The 19,440-nt window shown below is 40.0% G+C and overlaps 1 protein-coding gene across 1 annotated transcript in view; it reads left to right on the forward strand.

Annotated features, from left to right (window-relative positions):
• The window catches only part of FNDC1 (fibronectin type III domain containing 1), a 312,818-nt gene that overhangs the window by 29,031 nt on the left and 264,347 nt on the right, over window positions 1-19,440 (forward strand).

The following is a 19,440-nucleotide window of genomic DNA, read 5'->3' on the forward strand; positions in this document are numbered from 1 at the left end:
CATGATCAGAAAAACAGTCACCAGACAACAAAGATAGAAAAAAAATCATTTTATTTTCATTATAGTGTTTGGAATATGTCCACTTTGAGAATCAGGTGCTCAACATTAAAAGTTTATATTTATTTACTTATGTATGGCATTTTATCCCACATTAAACATGAATTAAGATGTTTTGTGGCTCTACATGAGAATTGTGATATTATGATCCCTTGTTTCATATTGTTGACGGTCTGCATTTTCCGTATGGGTGGTATATTGGTGTATTAGGTTCTGCCCAGTGTAATATTTATGGTACAGTAAGGTTCTGAGTGTGTTTTTGTACAAAGTTGTGCATAGTGTTTTGCAGTTGAGCGATTGTGGTTAGTATATGCTTTGAGCAACCACTTTATTCTTTGACATATGATACATATCTAATATCTATATTTAATAAAAGGTATTAATTGTGACTTATTTTTATTTATTTATTTTTTCTGTGTGTTATCAGACAATTATGGATTTAAGCTCCACTCCTGGCTCCACCCCTAACCCCGCCCCCTTTAGCCTCCCCAAACAGTTGGGCCACCGACTGCCTATGTGTTGACCCCACCGACTGTGGCCAAATTTTTGCCTACAGCTATCTCAAGGTGTAGTGAATCATTCTAAAATAAGTGACATAAATATCTTCATGCCATTGAACTTAAATGAACTCTCAAGTGAATATATACAGTGCTCAAATCCAGAAGATCAATCCAAAATTATTTATGGTTAGTTTAAAACATAAAGTACTTGCCAGTGTTTCCTGCACTCTCTTCTTCTCAGTGTCACTGGGTTCCCTAAAATGGCTGCGAGACCGCTTCCTTTTCACTTCAAAAAAATTCAAACGTTATTTCCTGTTTGACGATTTGACCCTATTTATCTCAAACCTATACTTCTTGTTCTCCTTTTCAGAAAAAAACTCATCCATTCCAAGTTTAAGTTTAACTAGGTTCTGTTTTTAACTGAAAAATCCAATATTATTCTTTCTGTAGCAAAAGCCTGGAATGATTCACCAAATTCTCATTCACTCAGTCCACTGCACAGCACTATAACACAGAAAATGTATGTCCCTTATTAATACTAGTGTTGTACTATTGGAACTTCCCTTCTCTCTCATTTCAGACAACTGTTATCTCTTTGACCTCATGTGTACCTTTCTTTAAATTAGTCACCCTATTTTCTAACTCTTCTTACTCTCCTACCTATCTATATCTTCCATCTTTGCAGATACCCTACACTGTCAATTAATATGTTCTATTATGTATTGTGTTGACATTGTAACAACTTTGTATTGTTATTTGAATATTTTTACTGCTGTAATTGTCTACTGCTTAAGTTTGATTTATTTTTACTGTACACTGCCTTCAGTGAATTAGTGAATTCCTTCAAAAAGGCGGTAAATAAATCCTAATTAATAAGTAATAATAATAATAATAATAGATACAATTTTGGACACGGGCATATAATCACATATGCTACATAATCTGTAGTGCAAGTAGTGCTATATCTCAATGGAAATTTTTTGAGAGTTACTGGATCTACAAACCAAGGGGTCCTTTTACTAAGCTGTGGTAAAAGGGGGGGCCTGTGCTAGTGTCACGCATATTTTTGACTCGTGCTGAGGCCCCCTTTTACAGCAGCTGGTAAAAAGCTGTCTCTTTTTTTTTTTTTTTAAGAAATGACTGTGAGGTAAGTGAGCTGCATACTGTGCAGCCATTTCAGGGAGGAGCACTTACCACCACCCATTGAGGTAGTGGTAAGGGTTCCAGTGCATGGCAATGCCTGATTACCACAAGGTAAACACCGGCACTACAAAAATAGAAAATATTTTTGTAGCTACCGCCAGGGTGCTGCTGTAGCCTGGTAGTAGTTCCTATTTGGCACATGGTAAGCCCGCTTTGGACTCCCAAGTGTGTGGTTCCAAAGAGATAACACAAACCTTGTAACATTTGTAGTGGAGGTGTGACCTAATGGTTAGAGCACATGTCTCAATATCCAGAGGTGGCTGGTTGAAATCCCACTGCTGCTTCTCATGATCTTGGGCAAGTTACTTAACCGTCCGTTGCCTCAGCTACAAACTTAGAGGAAAATACCCAGTGTACCTCAATGTAACTCACCTTACACTACTACTGAAAAGGGGTGAGCAAAATTTACATAAATAAACCATGACTTTTCATATGTTGTCTTTCTGTCCCATTCCAACCTTTTTCTGTTCTCTCAAAGTCAGATGGACTTAATTCTTTCAGATTTTGATTTCTGCTGAATGCTATCCGACTGGCAAACTACATGCTGTCATGTTATGGCATATACTTTTTTAAGAAGACAGGAGGAGCCTCCACGGAAAGTCAAAGCAAAACAGCAAAAGTAGAGGCTGACAAATGCGCAAACCAATAGGGAGATAATCTCAAAAAACAGTTTATTCAGAATATTCATATCAATATCAAGGACCCGACACGGTCCGTGTTTCGGCGCCAAAGCGCCTGCCTCAGGGGTCACAATCAACTTTCTCTGAGAAGAAGCTGATAGGCTTGAATTCCTTTATGTATGCAAGTTAATCCACAGAGAGAACAAAGGAACAGCCAACAGATCAGCAAACAGCTTAAAATTATTATAGCTGGTAGAAACAGTATTTATAATCTCTGTATTTTGTGCTCATTTTTCTACGCTGTTCTATACAATACAGTTGGAAAATATTCAGTGAGAATATCCTGTTTCTTCATCTTAACTGTTCATCTGTTTCTGTAATCTGCCTTTGTGTTATAAAGATGGAATATATTGAAATTAAATGGAAGTAGAATTAAACTCTGCTTTCATTGGCACACATGGAATCACATTTGCATCTGATGTCTGTTTTGGTCACTTGGTGGCCCATTACTAGGTGAAAACATCTTCATGAATACAGGGGGAGTCCCATAGCCAGCCCCTCCAAATGACACCGAGTTAAAATGTAGAACAAATTAGTATCCTAATCGAGTAAACCAATACTTCCTCTTTGTACATCCGTATGCTGCACAAGCCAGCATGTTTGAAAATTAAGTAAGATTAAATAAAAATGCTACCAACAATAAAGAACGACAACAAGGATGTCGCAAGCTCATAGGTTTGCTTGCTTTGTTTTGAATGTACTAGATGACTGCGCGGGTAATTGGCTTCAACTTTTTGATGTCATCATCCCATCTCCTGTTTTCTTCAAACTTCTTGAGGTTTGACTTGATAGGATAGGAGGAGGCAAGGGAAACAAGGAGGAGATACCAGATCTTGGGAGGGCAAGGGGAGGAATGAGATGCCGGATCCGGGCATAGGGAAGGAGCAGAAGATGGATGGGAGTGGGAGAGGTTGGGGCAGAGGGAAGGAGCAGAAGATGGCTGGAACTGGGGGGTGGGAGAGGGGAAGAAGCAGGATGTGAAATTCGGATATGAGAAGAAGGGCAAGAAAAGGGGATGATGTGGGGAAAGTTTGAGACATAATGTGAATGATCTGGAAGGCTGGAGAGAGGATAAGAGGCATTGAAAAGGGATTGGGGTACTAGTGAGGGGTATATGAGAAGGGGATGAGTCTCTGAAGAGGGTTGAGTTAGGGTACAAAGGGGTTAAAAAGATGGTGAAAGAGAAGCTATTGGGAATGGGATATATGTTAACAGACAGAAGAGTGGCCTTGGAGGCGAAGGAAGGAGAGACATGGATGGAGCTGGGACGATAAGGTGATGAAATGCAGTGGAGGGTAGATGAGGGCAAAGAGGGTGAGTACAGAGGATGGGAATGGGGGACTAATGAATTGGGTGAAAGATGGGGGAGGAATTTAGGAGACTGGGTAAGGGAGAGATAGAGGGGGAAAGGGAGTGCTGGAGAGGAAATGAGAGGGAGATGGTCAAAGCCAGTTGGTAGATGGATACTAAAGAGTGAGAGAAAAGTGGGGGGGAAAAGCGTAAAATGAAAGATCAGTGCCAGACAGATGCAGAGAAGGACAGGAAGAAGACAAAAGAAGAGCAAAGAAATGGAAAACAATCCTGGAAAAGAATTTAGAAGACTGACATATTGAAAGTGGAAAAGAGAGTGGGACTAGCCCAACTAGAAAAATAGAATGCTCAGACCACAAAGGTAGAAAAGAAAACATTATTTTTATTTAATGCTTTTTAAAGACTAAGTTGTGCCTGCTTTGTGAAATGTACATTTTTTTCCATTGTTTTATTTTGCAGAGTACAGCAGAAAATACATTTCTGTTTCTTTTTTATCAGTGTTTGCACTGCTTACAGAGTCTGGCTTTCTTGATGAGATCTATATTTCAGGTTTTTGTGGGCATGTTTTTTGTGGTTCCCTATTTTGTATCACATTAGGGTCTGTCCAAGTTCTGCATATGTGACTGACGTGACGAATTCTGCTAGCATGTAGTGTTTATGTAGGAATGTGTAACAGTCCAGCTTGTTCCAGTTTTCCAGTAGCAGGTATATTGGTGCTCTAGAGTCCAGTGTAATATTTATAGCACTGTCTTTTCATAGGTGGGTTAGGACTGTTGTGTGTTAAGTTTTATATATAGGTTTTGAGTGGCTTTGTAGGGTTTTGTGTTATTCCATAAAGTGTCTGGCCCTATTGTTTTTGATATGCTGGTCTCATATTCAGCATTTTAGTCTGGTGCGTTTGGGTGTTTGTTATTGTTGTTTTTTAAATAGCCATAAAGAATATGTATGAGATGTGCATATGCAAATAAATATGCAAATGTGCCAAGCCACACCCTTTGCCCCCCCAAATGAAAAAGTTATACTACGCCCATGTCTGGCGCCTATTTTACAAAAGTCTGCTCCCCCAAACATCAAAACCTAGCTACGCCTTGGTTCTTACATGACTGGAGCAGTTATCAGAACTCTACAGTACTAAAGATTGCCCTTCTCTCTCTTTGCACACTGATACTGGCCACACCTTTGCATACTAGCCTCAGCTACCCCGGTATCTGCAGCGTACCCGGTACCTCTAATTGCTTCTATGGTATTTTTGGCATCTTTTCATGGTATGGGGTATCTAAATTTCATGAGGAGTAGTCCAGTAGCTACTTCAGTGTAGAAGTAGCTTAATAGTTGTTGCAATCAGCTGAGAGTAAGCACAGAGCTCTAGGGGTGCTGCTTCACGACCCACTGCAGCTTGCTATCTGTAGTGCGCAATGGTGCAACAGCCATATTCTGCTACACCATCTGTCTCTGGTTCTCAGCCGCACTTGTTAGCTTCAATGCGCAGCAGTTATAGTGCACAGTCACACCAGCCAATTCTTGTCCCTATCTGTAAGAAGTTAGCGCTGGCTTAGACATCAGACCACTGATGTGGCTTCCAAGTCACATTTGGCAACCTGCCTTTTGGAAGTAATCTTGGGACTGGAGAAGATCTAGGAAAGTTGGGTAAAGACCTGAGGGGCTTCCAAGTCTCGGTGATTGCCAGGGGATGAGTTTAAAGATGATTTTTAATCCGCTTGGTTTTGTTGTAGGTTTTGTGGGGCCGGGAAAACCACTTTCAGGGTTTCCACTTCCACTATGACAAGCCACCTGGCTTCTGGTAGAATGAGCTCTGTTTCAACTCCAGGGCAACCTATGCCTGCTGCATCTTCCAATGATGGAGTCTCAGTTTACTCCTCAGGCAGGACTCCTGTGCTGGTTTCAGGAGGAGTGGACAAGATTACCTCAGCTCAGATGTGTTTTAGATTTTCTATTGCACAGTTACAACCTGGACTTCACTACAGATTTTTCTTGGAGTCTACATGCAAGCTCAAACACTGTCAGGCAGTTCTTGCCACCTTACCAACGGTTCTTCCTTTAGGCACAGTCGAATCTGTCCCCAGTTGCAATTGGAGAATGGGAAGTTGTTCCCTTTGCTTTGTAGTTCCAACCAGGGAGCTTCCTTCCAGCTGAGTTTGGACATCATAAGAGTCTAGGGTGTTTACGGTTTAGCTTTTCACAATGGGAACCTTGCAGTGTGTAATAGTTCTGTCTGGTGGGGAGAGTTTCTAGCCTCCCTGGACCTCAAGGAAACTTACTTTCATATTCCCAGTGCTCCTTGCTGCAGAGGGATGTTAGCGATTTATGACCATGTCATTCAGCCTTTCCATGTTGCCGAGGACATTTTTGCAAGGTCATGGTGGCAGCTTTCCTTCGTGAGGAAGGATTGCAGGTTCATCCATACCTCATGAATGGCTGATTTGCAGCTCTCTCTATCAAGAGACTCTGCAAACTCTCTGTAAGTGTTCCCTTGGCTCTCTGATCTCCTGCTATGGTTTTTAGGACCATCGTTAAGCTGATGACCCCCATATCTACCTCTCCACACCAGAAATTTCACCCAAGTTTCAGCCTGTTTGTCTGACATTGCTGTCTGGATGCCCTACCACCATCTGAAACTGAACATGGCCAAAACTGAGCTTCTTCTCTTTCTCCCTTATTTGTCCTGCTTGTTTACCATGAATAGACTGTAAGCCCTGTTGAGAAGGGACTGTCTCGTATGTGTTTGTGTACAGAGCTGTATACATCTAGTAGGGCTATAGGAAAGATAAGTAGTAGTAGTAGTAGAGATTCTGAAATGCGGGCACATATCCTATATATGCTAAGCTGCCAGATACATCTTGCATTGGTGGCATGCTTTTCAGTGGTAAGGTTAAAGAAATGGCATATAGTATCAAGGATCATTGCACCATGTTGCAACATCCCTCCACTGTTGCTCCAGAGTCTACAACATCCTCTAAGTGAACAAGCACAATTCAATATAGGAGAAGTTTCTGATATAGTTAAAGAACTCCAGGTAATAACAACAGGCCCAGCATCAGTCTTATGTGAGGCCTTTGTAAAGAGAGTGACGTCAACTAGAGCGAGCTGACACTGTTCAACCCAAACATCCTTCTTCCATTTGACTGTATTATCTAAACACATTATTATACATCATGCCCTCTGGAGAGGCAGAAAATGAAATTGGAATCCTTAGCATTGTAAAATCTGCCTTCCATCTCAAATTTCTTTCTTATCTTCTTGAAAGACCCCATGCCCACCTGCTTCCCAAACTGCTTCTTTTCCAAACCAGTATGATAGAACCTGTTCCATTCCAATGAAAGGAATTAGTGGTTCTGTTCCACTTATTTCCTCATTCCCAAAAGGACCAGAGAGCTATGTCTTAACTTGAACCTAAGTGATCTCATAAGAACATAAAAGTTTCCCTACTGGGTTAGACCAAGGGTCCATTTAGCCTAGTATCCTGTTTCCAACAGTGACAAGTTCAGGTCACAAATACGCAACCTATTCCTTTTGCAAAGATAAGTTCATAATGAACGCTGTCCTATTCATTCTTCCCTGTTTGATCAAAGGGCACTGCTTATGTTCACTGGATCTCAACAATACTTACATAGTTTAGTTCATCCCAATAGCAGAAAGGATCTTTGTTTCATTCTGGAAGCCAGTCTTTACCAATACAGGGTACTTCTCTTTGGCTTCTCCTTGGCCCCCAGGATTTTTACCAAATGTCTGGTGGTAATAGCAGCTCATCTACACAAACAGGGACATCTAGTTTTTTCATATCTCAGTTATTGACTGCTGACATAGCTCTTTTGCTCAGGAACTAAACTACTCATGTCTTTCAGAACCTCATCAACTTTGAAAAGGTAACTCTACAGCCTAGAAAGCACACAAAAGCGTTCCTTCTGCAAGACAGTAATGTAGACATTAATGCACTTTGTCCAGAAGATCCAGGATCTACTTGTAGATTTTAGGCCATAAGGTCACATCATACCCTTTGCTTGCCTGAAAATGAGAAAGCTATGGGACCTCAAATTCCAGTGGAATCAGTATACCCAACCTCTATCTAACAGAGAGGGCTCATCAGATTCACTTCAGTTACAGTAATGAATGACTATCTGAAATCAACTTGGTGAACCACTAGAACAATCTTGTGTCTTAACAAAAGATGCTTTCAACATCGACTGAAGAGCCCACTCTGGCTGTTGTCTCATGTAGGAAGCTAGTGAAAAGCCAAAAGAATGCTCCACATCAATCATCTGGAACCAAGAGCAATCTTTTACTTCCTCCAAATATTTGCCCATCTTATCCAGAATCAGTGCCATCTTCCTCCCTGAGAGTTAATTTTAGCTTCAGACTAACTGAGTGACTGAAGCACTGCAGGAAGGGCCATGCATGCTCAGAACTGTGCACCAGTTTAGAACTTTTAGAAAGCAAATCCATCTTGGTGCCGTGTGATGACATCTGAACACCTGTGACAGGTAAGCAAATTTGCTTTATGCTGAAATGGGAGAACCTGGTGCATACTGTTGCACTTTTTAAAATGAATGCTGCTGAAAATCTTTGCTATCTTTGCAAAGGAGTTTAGGGAATTGTTAGCCGGATAATCACAAATCCAGCTAAAGTTTTGCGAAAAGCAGTTATCCATTTACACCCCTCCAGTTCAGTGTGATTCCTGTTCTAGTATTTCCTGAGGCTGTCACAACACAACACCTGGAGATTTGAGCTATATCTTTAGAATCCTAGTAATTTAAACAAATTGTGAAGTGTCTGGGTAAAACCAGGAGTGTTCCCAGCTATGTGTATAGCACACAATATACTATTGATATTTTGGGTGGAAACAAGGGGATAGATACTTAAAACAATTTAATCAAGCAGGAGAGGCTCCTGCCCAGATAAATTCTGATCACTGGAGAAAAAAAACCAGTTGTTCTGCGCCCCTTTCTCAGATAGTGCTGCAGGAGCACTATCTGTTAGTGCTGGGGGGCGGGGGGGGGAGGGTGGAGTCGAGTAAGAGCTAGTAGTTATCCAGGCACCGCAAATATTCCTGTATAGCTAACTGGAATGCGCAGTCTGAAAACTTTTGTGTTCTGTTGTTTCCTATGTTGTTAATGGAAATTTTGTTTTGGGGATTTTTAGTAGCTTTTCATTATGGCAACAATATTGTTAAGAATGCTTGATCTTTTGGAAAGAACGCACACTTGGAAAAAGTGTGCACTCAAAAGATCAAGCACACACTCTTTGAAAGAATGTGTACTTTCCTAATAGTGTGCACATGTTTGATGGTTTGTATGTGCACGCAGTATCAAAAAAAGTGCTCAACTCTTTGTGAAATAGTGCATCCTCTTTGCAAATAATGTGCACTCTGTGTGAATAGTGTATACTCTTTCGGAAGAGTGTATCCCATTAATGACATGAAAAAATGCAATATTTCATGTTTTTCCTGTTGTTCTCAGTTGAAAATGATATGAAACGACATGGGAAATGTTTCTGTGTTGTTTCATTTGAATGCACATCCCTACATAGGACCGCACAAAAGGCAGTTATAATTATGCCCAGTGTATGTCACTGAATATCAGCTGTACCTGGACAACTTTTGTGCATTTCTGATTACCTGCATATTCAATACTAGGACTAGGGGGAACGCAATGAAGCTACAAAGTAGTAAATTTAAAACTAATCGGAGAAAATATTTCTTCACTCAACATGTAATTAAACTCTGGAATTCCTTACCAGAGAATGTAGTAAAAGCAGTTAGCTTAGCAGAGCCATTATTAAGATGGACTTGGGGAAAATCCACTGCTTATTTCTAGGATAAGCAGTATAAAATGTACTGTTTTGGGATCTTGCCAGGTACTTTTAACCTGAATTGGCCACTGTTAGAAACAGGATACTGGACTTGATGGACCTTCAGTTTGTCCTAGTATGGCAACATTTATGCACTTATGTACTTATGTAATGCCAGTGCCAAGGTTAGGCTTGGCATTGTATATCTGGGTCAAAATCATTCCACTGCAGTCAGTACCTTTAAAATCGATGACTGCTGTGGGCTGAATATCAGGTGGTTACAGGACAATTCAGGTTCAGTTTAGGTTATTTTATTTGATTAACCACTTAGGGAAAACCATCAAGGCAGGGTAAAGACTACTGTCCGAAAAGAACTCCAGCAACATAAAGGAAGGAAAAGATAAAAGTGAAAGTACCGCTGAGATCTTGTGTCCCCAGTGCCTGTATTTATATGCCACTTGCATGCATAAGTTCAATGAAATGTATCATTTATTCTAGAAGGGATAAGTGGAATAGTGCATAACTTCAAGGGGTGTGTACACATGTGCAGGATATGTACCCTAAGTTACATCAGTTGGTATAACTGTGGGGGTGTAACTGTAGGTGCACAGATACTGACTTATGCTAGTAAAGTACAGTCTTGATTATCTGACCTTCAGTAATCTGACCATCTGGCATATCCAACAGACCGCCCCCCCCCCCCAGTGACATCATTGCATTCATTTCTATTAAAAAATCTTTGTTTAAGAACAATTTTTGAAAATCGGGAACTCTGTGCCTTTGTTTACTCAATGTTTATGGGGTTTATGTAGTGTTTTCCATATTATCTAACTTTTCAGTTGTCTGACAATGGGTCGATCCCATTTAGGTTGGATAATTGAGACTGTACTGTACTCTATAACAGAATCTGGGTGTCCACATGCTGTTATAGAGTGGGTGTTCATGTTTATGTTTATTAAAATTTGACAAAATCACCCTTATTGTGAAACAAATCAGAGGGATGAACATTGCAAAAACAACAAATCAAAGCAAGAAGGAACTCCATTGAAATATAGGACAGAAACCAGCAATCATACAACGCAATCATCCTGAAAGAATTAAGAAGAACCCGCTTGTCAACACCCACTAGCTTACTGCAGCAAGCTCTATAATAATTAAAAATCAGCCAAAAACTGTTGCAAAAAGGTGGGTTTTCAAGACTATCTTAAAATTACCAAAAGATGTCAGATATTTATGATTATTCCAAAGGAATGGATCTAATAAATAAAAATATTATGAGTGCACTTGAGATGGGTGGGGAGAATAAGTCTGTGGTCATTTAGAGAATGAAGTAACCGGGCAGGAGAATAAAGAATAGCTAAGTATTCTGGGAGACTGGTGTGCAGGGCTTCATAGGTCAGAGTCAAGATCTTAAACTGAATCCTTAGCTGTATAAAAGCCAATGACGTTTTTTTTTAGCAGGGGGTTAATTTGGTTCATCGGTCCACCTAAAAGGAAGCAGCCACTCATTGAATTACCCCCTTAATGTTTATGGATTTTGCTTCATGCTAAAAGATTTCATAAAATCAGCTAGGCATTTTTGAAGAGAAGACCATTTGTTTGCTCATATTTAAAATATTCCTGTTGAAGTTTTTTCCCCCTTGTTTCTGAGACACATCCCTGATCTGTTGGATTTTTGGGATCATTTGAAAGTGGAAATAGTTCAGGCTATATATTTGAAGGAGTTTCTGTATTTCTGTTTTAGAATTATTTAGTTTTATACCAAATTAAATTTTGCAGAACTGGCTTCAGACTGAAATTTCAATCTAAAAACAAGGTTGAGTTGATTCACTAAGCTTTAAGTCTCTACAGGTACCTGCAGTATGAAAGATTAAACATCTGTGCTGATTGTGCTTTGAAGAGTTTCCAAAACTTTTGTTTGATCTTATGCTGTACTATTATCATTTCTGGATGTACAAACTTTTAATCCTTTAGGCCACAGCTCCTGGATTCCCGAAATTCTGTGGAACTTGCAAGAGTTCAAAATCTAGCTCTTGTTGCAGAAATGACTGGTTCCAAAATTGTGAGGAAACCCAAACTCTCCATAATAGGAAGAAACTGAGTCAGTGCTGAGCAGAGAGCTGGCTAGGTGTGTGAGGGTGGACAACTCTATTCTTTTCAATTCCCTCCTCCCTTTCATAATAAAGTTGCTACCACATGATCTTGTCTCTCATTGTCTTCTCTTTATTCTCTTTGTGTTACGTTCTTCTTCCATTCTTTCCTCTCTCCTCCTGCTTACTGAACTGGCTTTATGTAGGAAGAGAGCAATGGCACACAGGATGCATCATTTTGCCACCAGATTAATGGTTTAAATCATATAATTCATCACAGATCTCTCTCCCTCTCTCTCTCTCTCTGTCTCTCTGAGGTCTCACATGGTTCAGGCTGCTAGTCTCAGCATGTGGCAATAATTTTACCATCTGAGCCCAGCATCAGCCCTCTTTTCGACCAGCTGTACCAGCAGGAAGTGGAATGTTTAATCTAATATAATATCAGGCCAAGTTGCAGTACCACTGATACCTTATGATTGGGTCTGCAGGTATTAATCAAAGGAACTACCATGTAAATGAGTTTATCTTGTTGGGCAGACTGGATGGACCGTTAAGGTCTTTATCTGCCGTCATTTACTATGTTATGTTACTTGTGTAAAACACTTGTCTTCCTTATAGCAAAGAATGCTTTATCATCCACCCTGAGGGAAAAATGGGTGCAGAATTGCTGCTTCAGTTGCTTCAAGGTCTTCAAATAGATTGGAAAGCAGTTGATCGATTCCATTTATGATGACAGTCACAAATGACAAATTACAAGTTGTTGATGCTTCCTTGTCAATGACTTTCATGAAGCCTAGTAATTATTGTTAGCAAGTAGGCCATAAACATCTTCTTTACTGTCAGCAGGATGCTCAAAGACTGAACAACAGCTTTCATTAGAGAAAAATTATCAACCAAGAAAGTCAACTCACCTACAGTCAGTCTTGGAATTTCCAGTTTAGTACAAATGGCATCGACTTGATCAAATCGAATACAGCTCTCTACTTCCAGGCCTACAGAGTTCCATTGTGTCTGGTTTGGTTTCTTGAGACCTAGTTCAAATGAATCAATCATTTCATCAGCAGGCTTCGGAGATCCAGTGGACAGTCACCCCAATGTACTTTAATGATAGCTGCATTCATTGTAGTCGTGACATTTGTATTTTTACTCAAAAAGGATCATACTAGACATTTATTTTTTTACTTAATTAAAATTTTTTATTTGTGCTTCCCTGTACTTCTACCTAAGTATTAAAATGTGAAATTCCTTTTACTTAAGTACCCTAACCTAATACCTTAAACAACATCGCAGAGAAGGGCAACCACAATGAATAAATTTCTCTGTGAGAAAAGCCTGAATAGGTTAGGGCTTTTCAGCTTGGAGAAAAGATGGTTGAGGAGAGATATGATCAGAGTCACTTTTGCCAATGGGCAAATGTGCCAGCTGCCCTGGGTCCCTGCATGAAGGTGGCCCAGCCACCCAGTTGTCATAGAAGGAAGGCTATTGGATCACCAGATGAGAGGAGATGCACATGAATGGAGAGAAGGGGAAAGAAGCGATGGAAAAGTTGATTTGAGAATGAGGCAGAAAAGTCAAAAAAGGCTGAATCTGAACAATCAGAGCCAAAGCTGGATGTAGGATAGGAAGTGAAGAAGACAGGCGGTGAGAACGTAGATAGCAAAAGGACAGGAGGCCCTGGGAACTGAGTTCAGAGGACAGAGGGGAGCAGGGACTGTCTTTTCATGTATGGTGCACAGCGCTGCGTATGCCTTGTAGCGCTATAGAAGTGATAAGTAGTAGTAGTAGTAGTAGATCCAAAGTCTGGGACCAACATGATCAGAAAAAATAAAATCACCAGACAACTAAAGTTGAAAAATAATTTTATTTTATTGTTTGGAATTTGTCTGTTTTGAAAATTTACATTTGCTGTCTTTATATCTTGCACTGTACAAGAGGATATGTGTTTTTCTGTTTTTTTGATTTTGTGCTGCATTCAGAGTTTGGCTTCTTAGAGTTTCAGGTTAATATTTTATCTATATATCTTTACTTTTAGTTTATGGTCACTTATCCTCTTTGAAGAATTGCTATCCATGTTCTACATGTGTGACTAAAGCCAAGGGAATTAGGAGTAGTACCTGATAGAAAATCGAATATGAAAAATCAGATAAATTCTTTATGTAAAAGAATTTTCTTTAAATTACGTCAGTTATGGGCAGTGCATTCTTTTTTCCAGAATAGTTTGGTGTGATAGTGCAGATGATAATTCTTTCACAGATTGATTATTGTAGTGTTCTGTACGCTGATATATAAGAACAGTTATTGAATAGATTACAATTGTTACAGAACACTGCAGCCGGATTGATATTCGGTTGTAAGAAATATTATCATGTGTCGCCTGTTTTGAGAGAACTTCATTGGTTGCCGGTGAAAGCGTGGGTGGAATTTAAAGTGGCTTGTTTGCTTTATAAGAGTTTTTCAGGCAATTTCCCACTTTCTCACAGTCAGTTATTAACTTACAATTCTAATAGAATGACAATTCATTCTACCTCTTTTCTAAGATTGGGTTTTCCTTCGGTTAAAAATGTGTGATATAAAAGTATATGTGATAGTTCTTTTGCTTATCAATCTTGTGAGATTTGGAATATTATTCTTGTCTTTTTTCATAGAATTCCAAATTATTTAAAGTTTAGGAAGGCTTTGGAGTCCTATTTGTTTGGTAGGCATTAAGAAAACTCTCTCTTAATTTGTATATCTTTGTAAAGCGTTTTGATTCTTAGGTTGATTTAAATGGTATATAAGCAACGGAATGGAATGGAGATGCTGGATATAAGGGTAGGGAGAGAAAGAGGGGAGCTGCTAGATGGAAAGGGGTATAGGATAGAGTTGGTGAAAGACTGGAAAATAAGAGGAAGGGGCACGAGGAGAACAAGAGTGAGGAAAAGATGAAAAGCCATAGATGAAATAAAAAGAGGGAAATTAAAGACTGGATAGTAAGAATGAATTAAATCTGGACGGAGAGAGGCAGAAAAATAAATGGAAGAAAACAAAGAAAAAGGAGAGAGAAAAATGACAAATGGAAAGGAAATCCTGGCAAGAGAGTTAAGAGAAGACGAAGGAAAGCAGAATCAAGAGACTGGGACCAGCACAATTAAAAAAAAGTAAATGGCCAGACTACAAAGGTATAGAAAATAATTTTATTTTTAATTTAGGATAAAGTAATGTGGTAGCTGTGTTCATAAAGGTTCATAAATGCAAATAAAACACAAAATAGAAAATAAGGTGATACCTTTATATTGGACTGATTTTAATACATTTTTCATTAGCCTTCAGAGACCAACACTTCTTCATCAGGTCAGGAGAGGATACCATAACAGCAGTATCCTATCCTGACCTCACCTGAGGCAGGAGGGTTTTGCCTCTGAAAGCTAATTAAAAAAGGTATTAGGCTAGTACAATAAAAAGGTATCATCTTTTTTTCCATTTTCAAGTGTCTGAACTGAGCATATGCGGGAGGACCGACATCGGTGGCTGAAGCATGCTGCCAACTGCTGCACTGCTCAAACAGCATGGTAGGAGGCTCATGCAGTGGACCTCTTCAGCTAGCGGGGCTTGAGCAGCTCTGCCAGTGATTCAACCAGTGCCACAATTTTGGGCTTAAACTCAAAGTGGGGGTGGGGGGGCTGAGGCCTCCTCATGGTTATGTCTCTGGGGGGAATAGATGCTGGATAGTGGGTGTAATAGACTGAACTGAATCACTCCCTCTTACCTATCCTTGCTGTCACTGGTGTAAATAAAATATTTTCTGGAATGGCCATGGGATTCAGGTGTGCTGGGGTAGAGCCATGAGACAGAGTAGGCAGGGCTGAGGGCATGCACTAAAATCTCCCTTTTAAAAATCGGGACCCCATGGCAGCTCTGGTAGTGGCCTGGCTGGCAGGGAAGACAAGGAAACTAACTGCTAGACTTGGGGGAATGGGAGATCCTCGAAAGTTTGCCCAGATCCCCATAGCTGGTAAAAGAGGACTTGGATATGATTGGAGTCTGTACAATAAATGGAGTGGAATGGGAAAATAAGAATTGGTTGTTTACTCTTTCAAAACTTAGAAAGACTAGGAGAAACACATTGAAGTTACTAAAAGAAATCAGAGAAAATATTTTTTCTTTCAAAGCATAATTAAACTCAAGTTCATTGCAGGAACATAAGAAAATAAGAATAGCCATACTGGGTCAGACCAATGGTCCATCTAGCCCATTATCCTGCTTCCAACAGTGGCCAATCCAGGTCACAAGTACCTGGCAGAAACCCAGTTAGTAGCAACATTCCATGTCTGTCTCAATAGCAGACTATGGACGTTTCCTCCAGGAACCTGTCCAAACCTTTTTAAAACCCAGATACACTAACTGCTGTTGCTACATTCTCCAGCAAAAAGTTTCAGATCACAGCTATTGGTTGAGTGAAAAAATATTTTCTCCTATTTATTTTTTAAAGTGTTTCCATGTAACTTCATTGAGTGTCCCCTAGTCTTTGTACTTTTTGAAAGAGTAAAAAATTGATTTACTTCTACTCGTTCCATACCACTCAGGATTTTGTAGACCTCAGTCATATATCCCCCCAGCCATCTCTTTTCCAAGTAAAATATGTTTCCTAATCTCTTTAGCCTTTCCTCAAATGAGAGGAGTTCCATCCCCTACATCATTTTGGTCATTCTTTGAACCTTAGGTAGGTGTGGTAAAAGCTGTTAATGTAGCTGGGTTTAAAAGAGGCTTGGAAAATTCTTGGAGGAAAAGTCCATAAACTGGTATTAAAGTGAACTTGGGGAACTCCGCTGCTTAGCCCTGATGGTGCTCACAAGTTCTTATATTTGTTACTCATGTGCTCAAGATACTCAATTTCTTAGTAATCAGTAATATACTGTACACTTAATTTCCCTCATCATTTTTGTGCTCAGTGTATTTCTGTCTTTGGATAATGTGCCTTCCCATAGGAAGAAAGTAGAATATCTCCTACATATAGATTAATATTTAATGGCTGGACTGTGACAAATGACAGTGACTAGCAACTTGTTAAATGACGTACCAAAATGAAGATGCTGCTTCCATTCTTTATATTTGTATACTGAACTGCCAAAAGCCATATAAGTGACTCACAGCAGTCTTTAAAATAATGAGCAACATCTGTTTTCTCATGATAAATGTCCTTAGAAAGCTCAGGTCTCAATTCTTCCGAAAGTACAGTGTTAAGTCTGAGAGCCAATGATTATGTTAGCAGAAATATGGTGCTGGCATTTCAGCAAGGCTCTGTAATATTTTTTGTTCTTAAATTACAAAATAAGCAGGGTTGGATATTATAGCTGCAGTACTCACTGTAATTCTCAGAATATTAAACGGCTTACTTATTTTTTTTTTGCTCTGGTTGTATATATGGGGAAAATATTTTTGAAACAGAAAAAGGTCTAAAACGCGGCACAATGTGGCATTTTGACATTTTTCTTGCAAAAAGGTCGAAATTGCTATTTTTAAAATCCATTTTAAGAAGTTTTTCTATGCTGTTTGTCAGCATTGCTTCCAAATTACAAGGGGGTGCATTGGGGGTGTGTTGGGGGGGGGGGCGTAATTTGGGAATTCCTACCACTTGGACGTTTTTCTGCCATAATGGAACAAAACAAAAACGTTGCAATTTTCACATTCTGGTTCAGACCTGTTTTTATCATGTCTAAGTCACAAAAAGTTGCCCTAAATGACCAGATGAACACTGGAGGGATTAAGGCATGACCCCCCCCCCCTTACTTCTTCAGTGGTCACTGACCACCTCCCACCCCCCAAAGATGTGAAAGAAACAGTACATACCAGCCTCTGTGACAGTTTCAGATGTTAGAGCCAGTCCTATTAGAGCAGCAAGCGGATCCCTGAAGTAGCCTAGTGGTCAGTGCAGTGCATTGTACAGAAGGGGACCCAGGCCCATATCCCACTCTAACTAGTACACTTGTGGTGGAAAGTATGAGACCTCCAAAACTAACCAAAAACCTATTGTACCTACATGTAAGTGACACCTGTAGGCATAAGGGCTATTGTAGTGGTGTACAGTTGGGGGTATAGTAGGTTTTTGGTGGATTTTGGAGGACTCCCCATACTGTATAAGGGGTAAAGGTGAGATATGTATCTGAGACCTTTTATATGAAGTCCACTGCAGTGCCCCCTAGGGTGCCTCACAGCTCTGCTGGGATATCTTTGTGGCCAGTCTACTAAGAATGCTGGCTCCTCCCATACTCCAATGGCTTGATTTTATGTTTTTCACTTGGACATTTTTTTTTAATGGTCCAAAAAGATAGACGCATTAAGCACAACAATGGCTAGGAAATGGCCATTTTCAAAAAGAAAAAAAGATGTTTTTCAGGTTCGAAAATGGCCACGCTTGCTACTGGATTTTTGGATGTTTTCCACAAAACCTCCAAAGTCGGATTTAGACATCATATCGAAAATTCCCCTCCACATCTAGGTTTTCTGTTCCTATGTGTTTATAAATTGTAAATTAGTGTGCTTATTTTGCAACTAGGTAAGGGTTTCTTTTATTCAGATGCATCAAGTTTCTAGTGGGCTTTACTGCATGTTAGACGGTGCAGACTCTTGCTAACATCTAACGTGTTAAAAACAGCCAGCACAGTAAAATCCTTTTTCTAGCTGCTTAATGTGGGTAGGCGTGGTACATGGGCGTTGTCAGGAGCAGAGTGGGGGAGTGTGCTTGCTGTCAGAACTTCCAATAGCACGGTTGCACTTAACCTTTCCTCAAGAGGTGGTGTTAAGTGCAGCTGAGCTATTGGCAGTCCAGCAGTGCGGTCAGTGTAGCAAAAACAGCTATAACACTGCACTCCCTGAAACATCCCCTGCCTTCCAAACCTCCCCAACACAACTCCCATTACAGCCCTCTCCCCCAAAGTAATATATCTCACCCCCTATGATTCCTCTTCCTCTCCCTGTCCATACACCCCACTTCCCAAAAACAAGTCCGATCCCCCCTCCCCCCCTAGAGACTGACCCGCTTCCATCCCCTCCAGGATCTACTTGGAGGTAGAAGTGATGATCAAGTGACTTATGGCAGCAGCAGTCCCCCTCTGCTTCAACCAAGGACTGAACTGGGTTTCAAAATGTTGCCAGCAGTCCCCAGGTGATCAGAAAGTCCCCAGGTGATCAGAAGGCAGGGGATTTGTTGTTGAGGTTTTTTCTTGGGGGGGGGGTTACCACAGCAGTTCTTTCTTTCTTTCTTTTATATTGGGCCTACACCACATTACATAATGTGGCAGTGTAGAACTTTAAGTAAAAAAACACTAGCCTATGCTCAATTTAACAATTGTTTATTGATATATCGACATATGAGAACATACATGTCTTAATGGCAGACAAGGTATGTTCTAAATTCTGGATAGAGGCCAGTGCCTTGTATAGGGAATATGGCATCTTGACCACAAGAGGATCAAAAGAATACATAAAAAGATTCATTATTACAGGAGCATAGGTTAGTTTACTACTGACTCAATATATATGGTTTATAGCCTCTAGGATAGATAGACTCCTTCACCTCTTGACCATCAGATTACCTATTATATACTGGAGTGATAAATTGATCCCAAGTTAACATACAAATGACTTGCAATGTTTTTCCTTTCCTAAAGGTCAAATAACAGTATACCCTGCTATTCATAGTTAAGCAGTGAGATCGAGACACATCCAGAAAGTGGTCATACATACTAGATTCTAACCTATACTAAAATATATTTCTAAGGAAGAATTTTTTTCAGCAGCAGTGGGATTGTTCCCACG

This window comes from Microcaecilia unicolor, chromosome 3, assembly GCF_901765095.1.
Source record: "Microcaecilia unicolor chromosome 3, aMicUni1.1, whole genome shotgun sequence".
Classification (NCBI taxonomy): domain Eukaryota; kingdom Metazoa; phylum Chordata; class Amphibia; order Gymnophiona; family Siphonopidae; genus Microcaecilia; species Microcaecilia unicolor.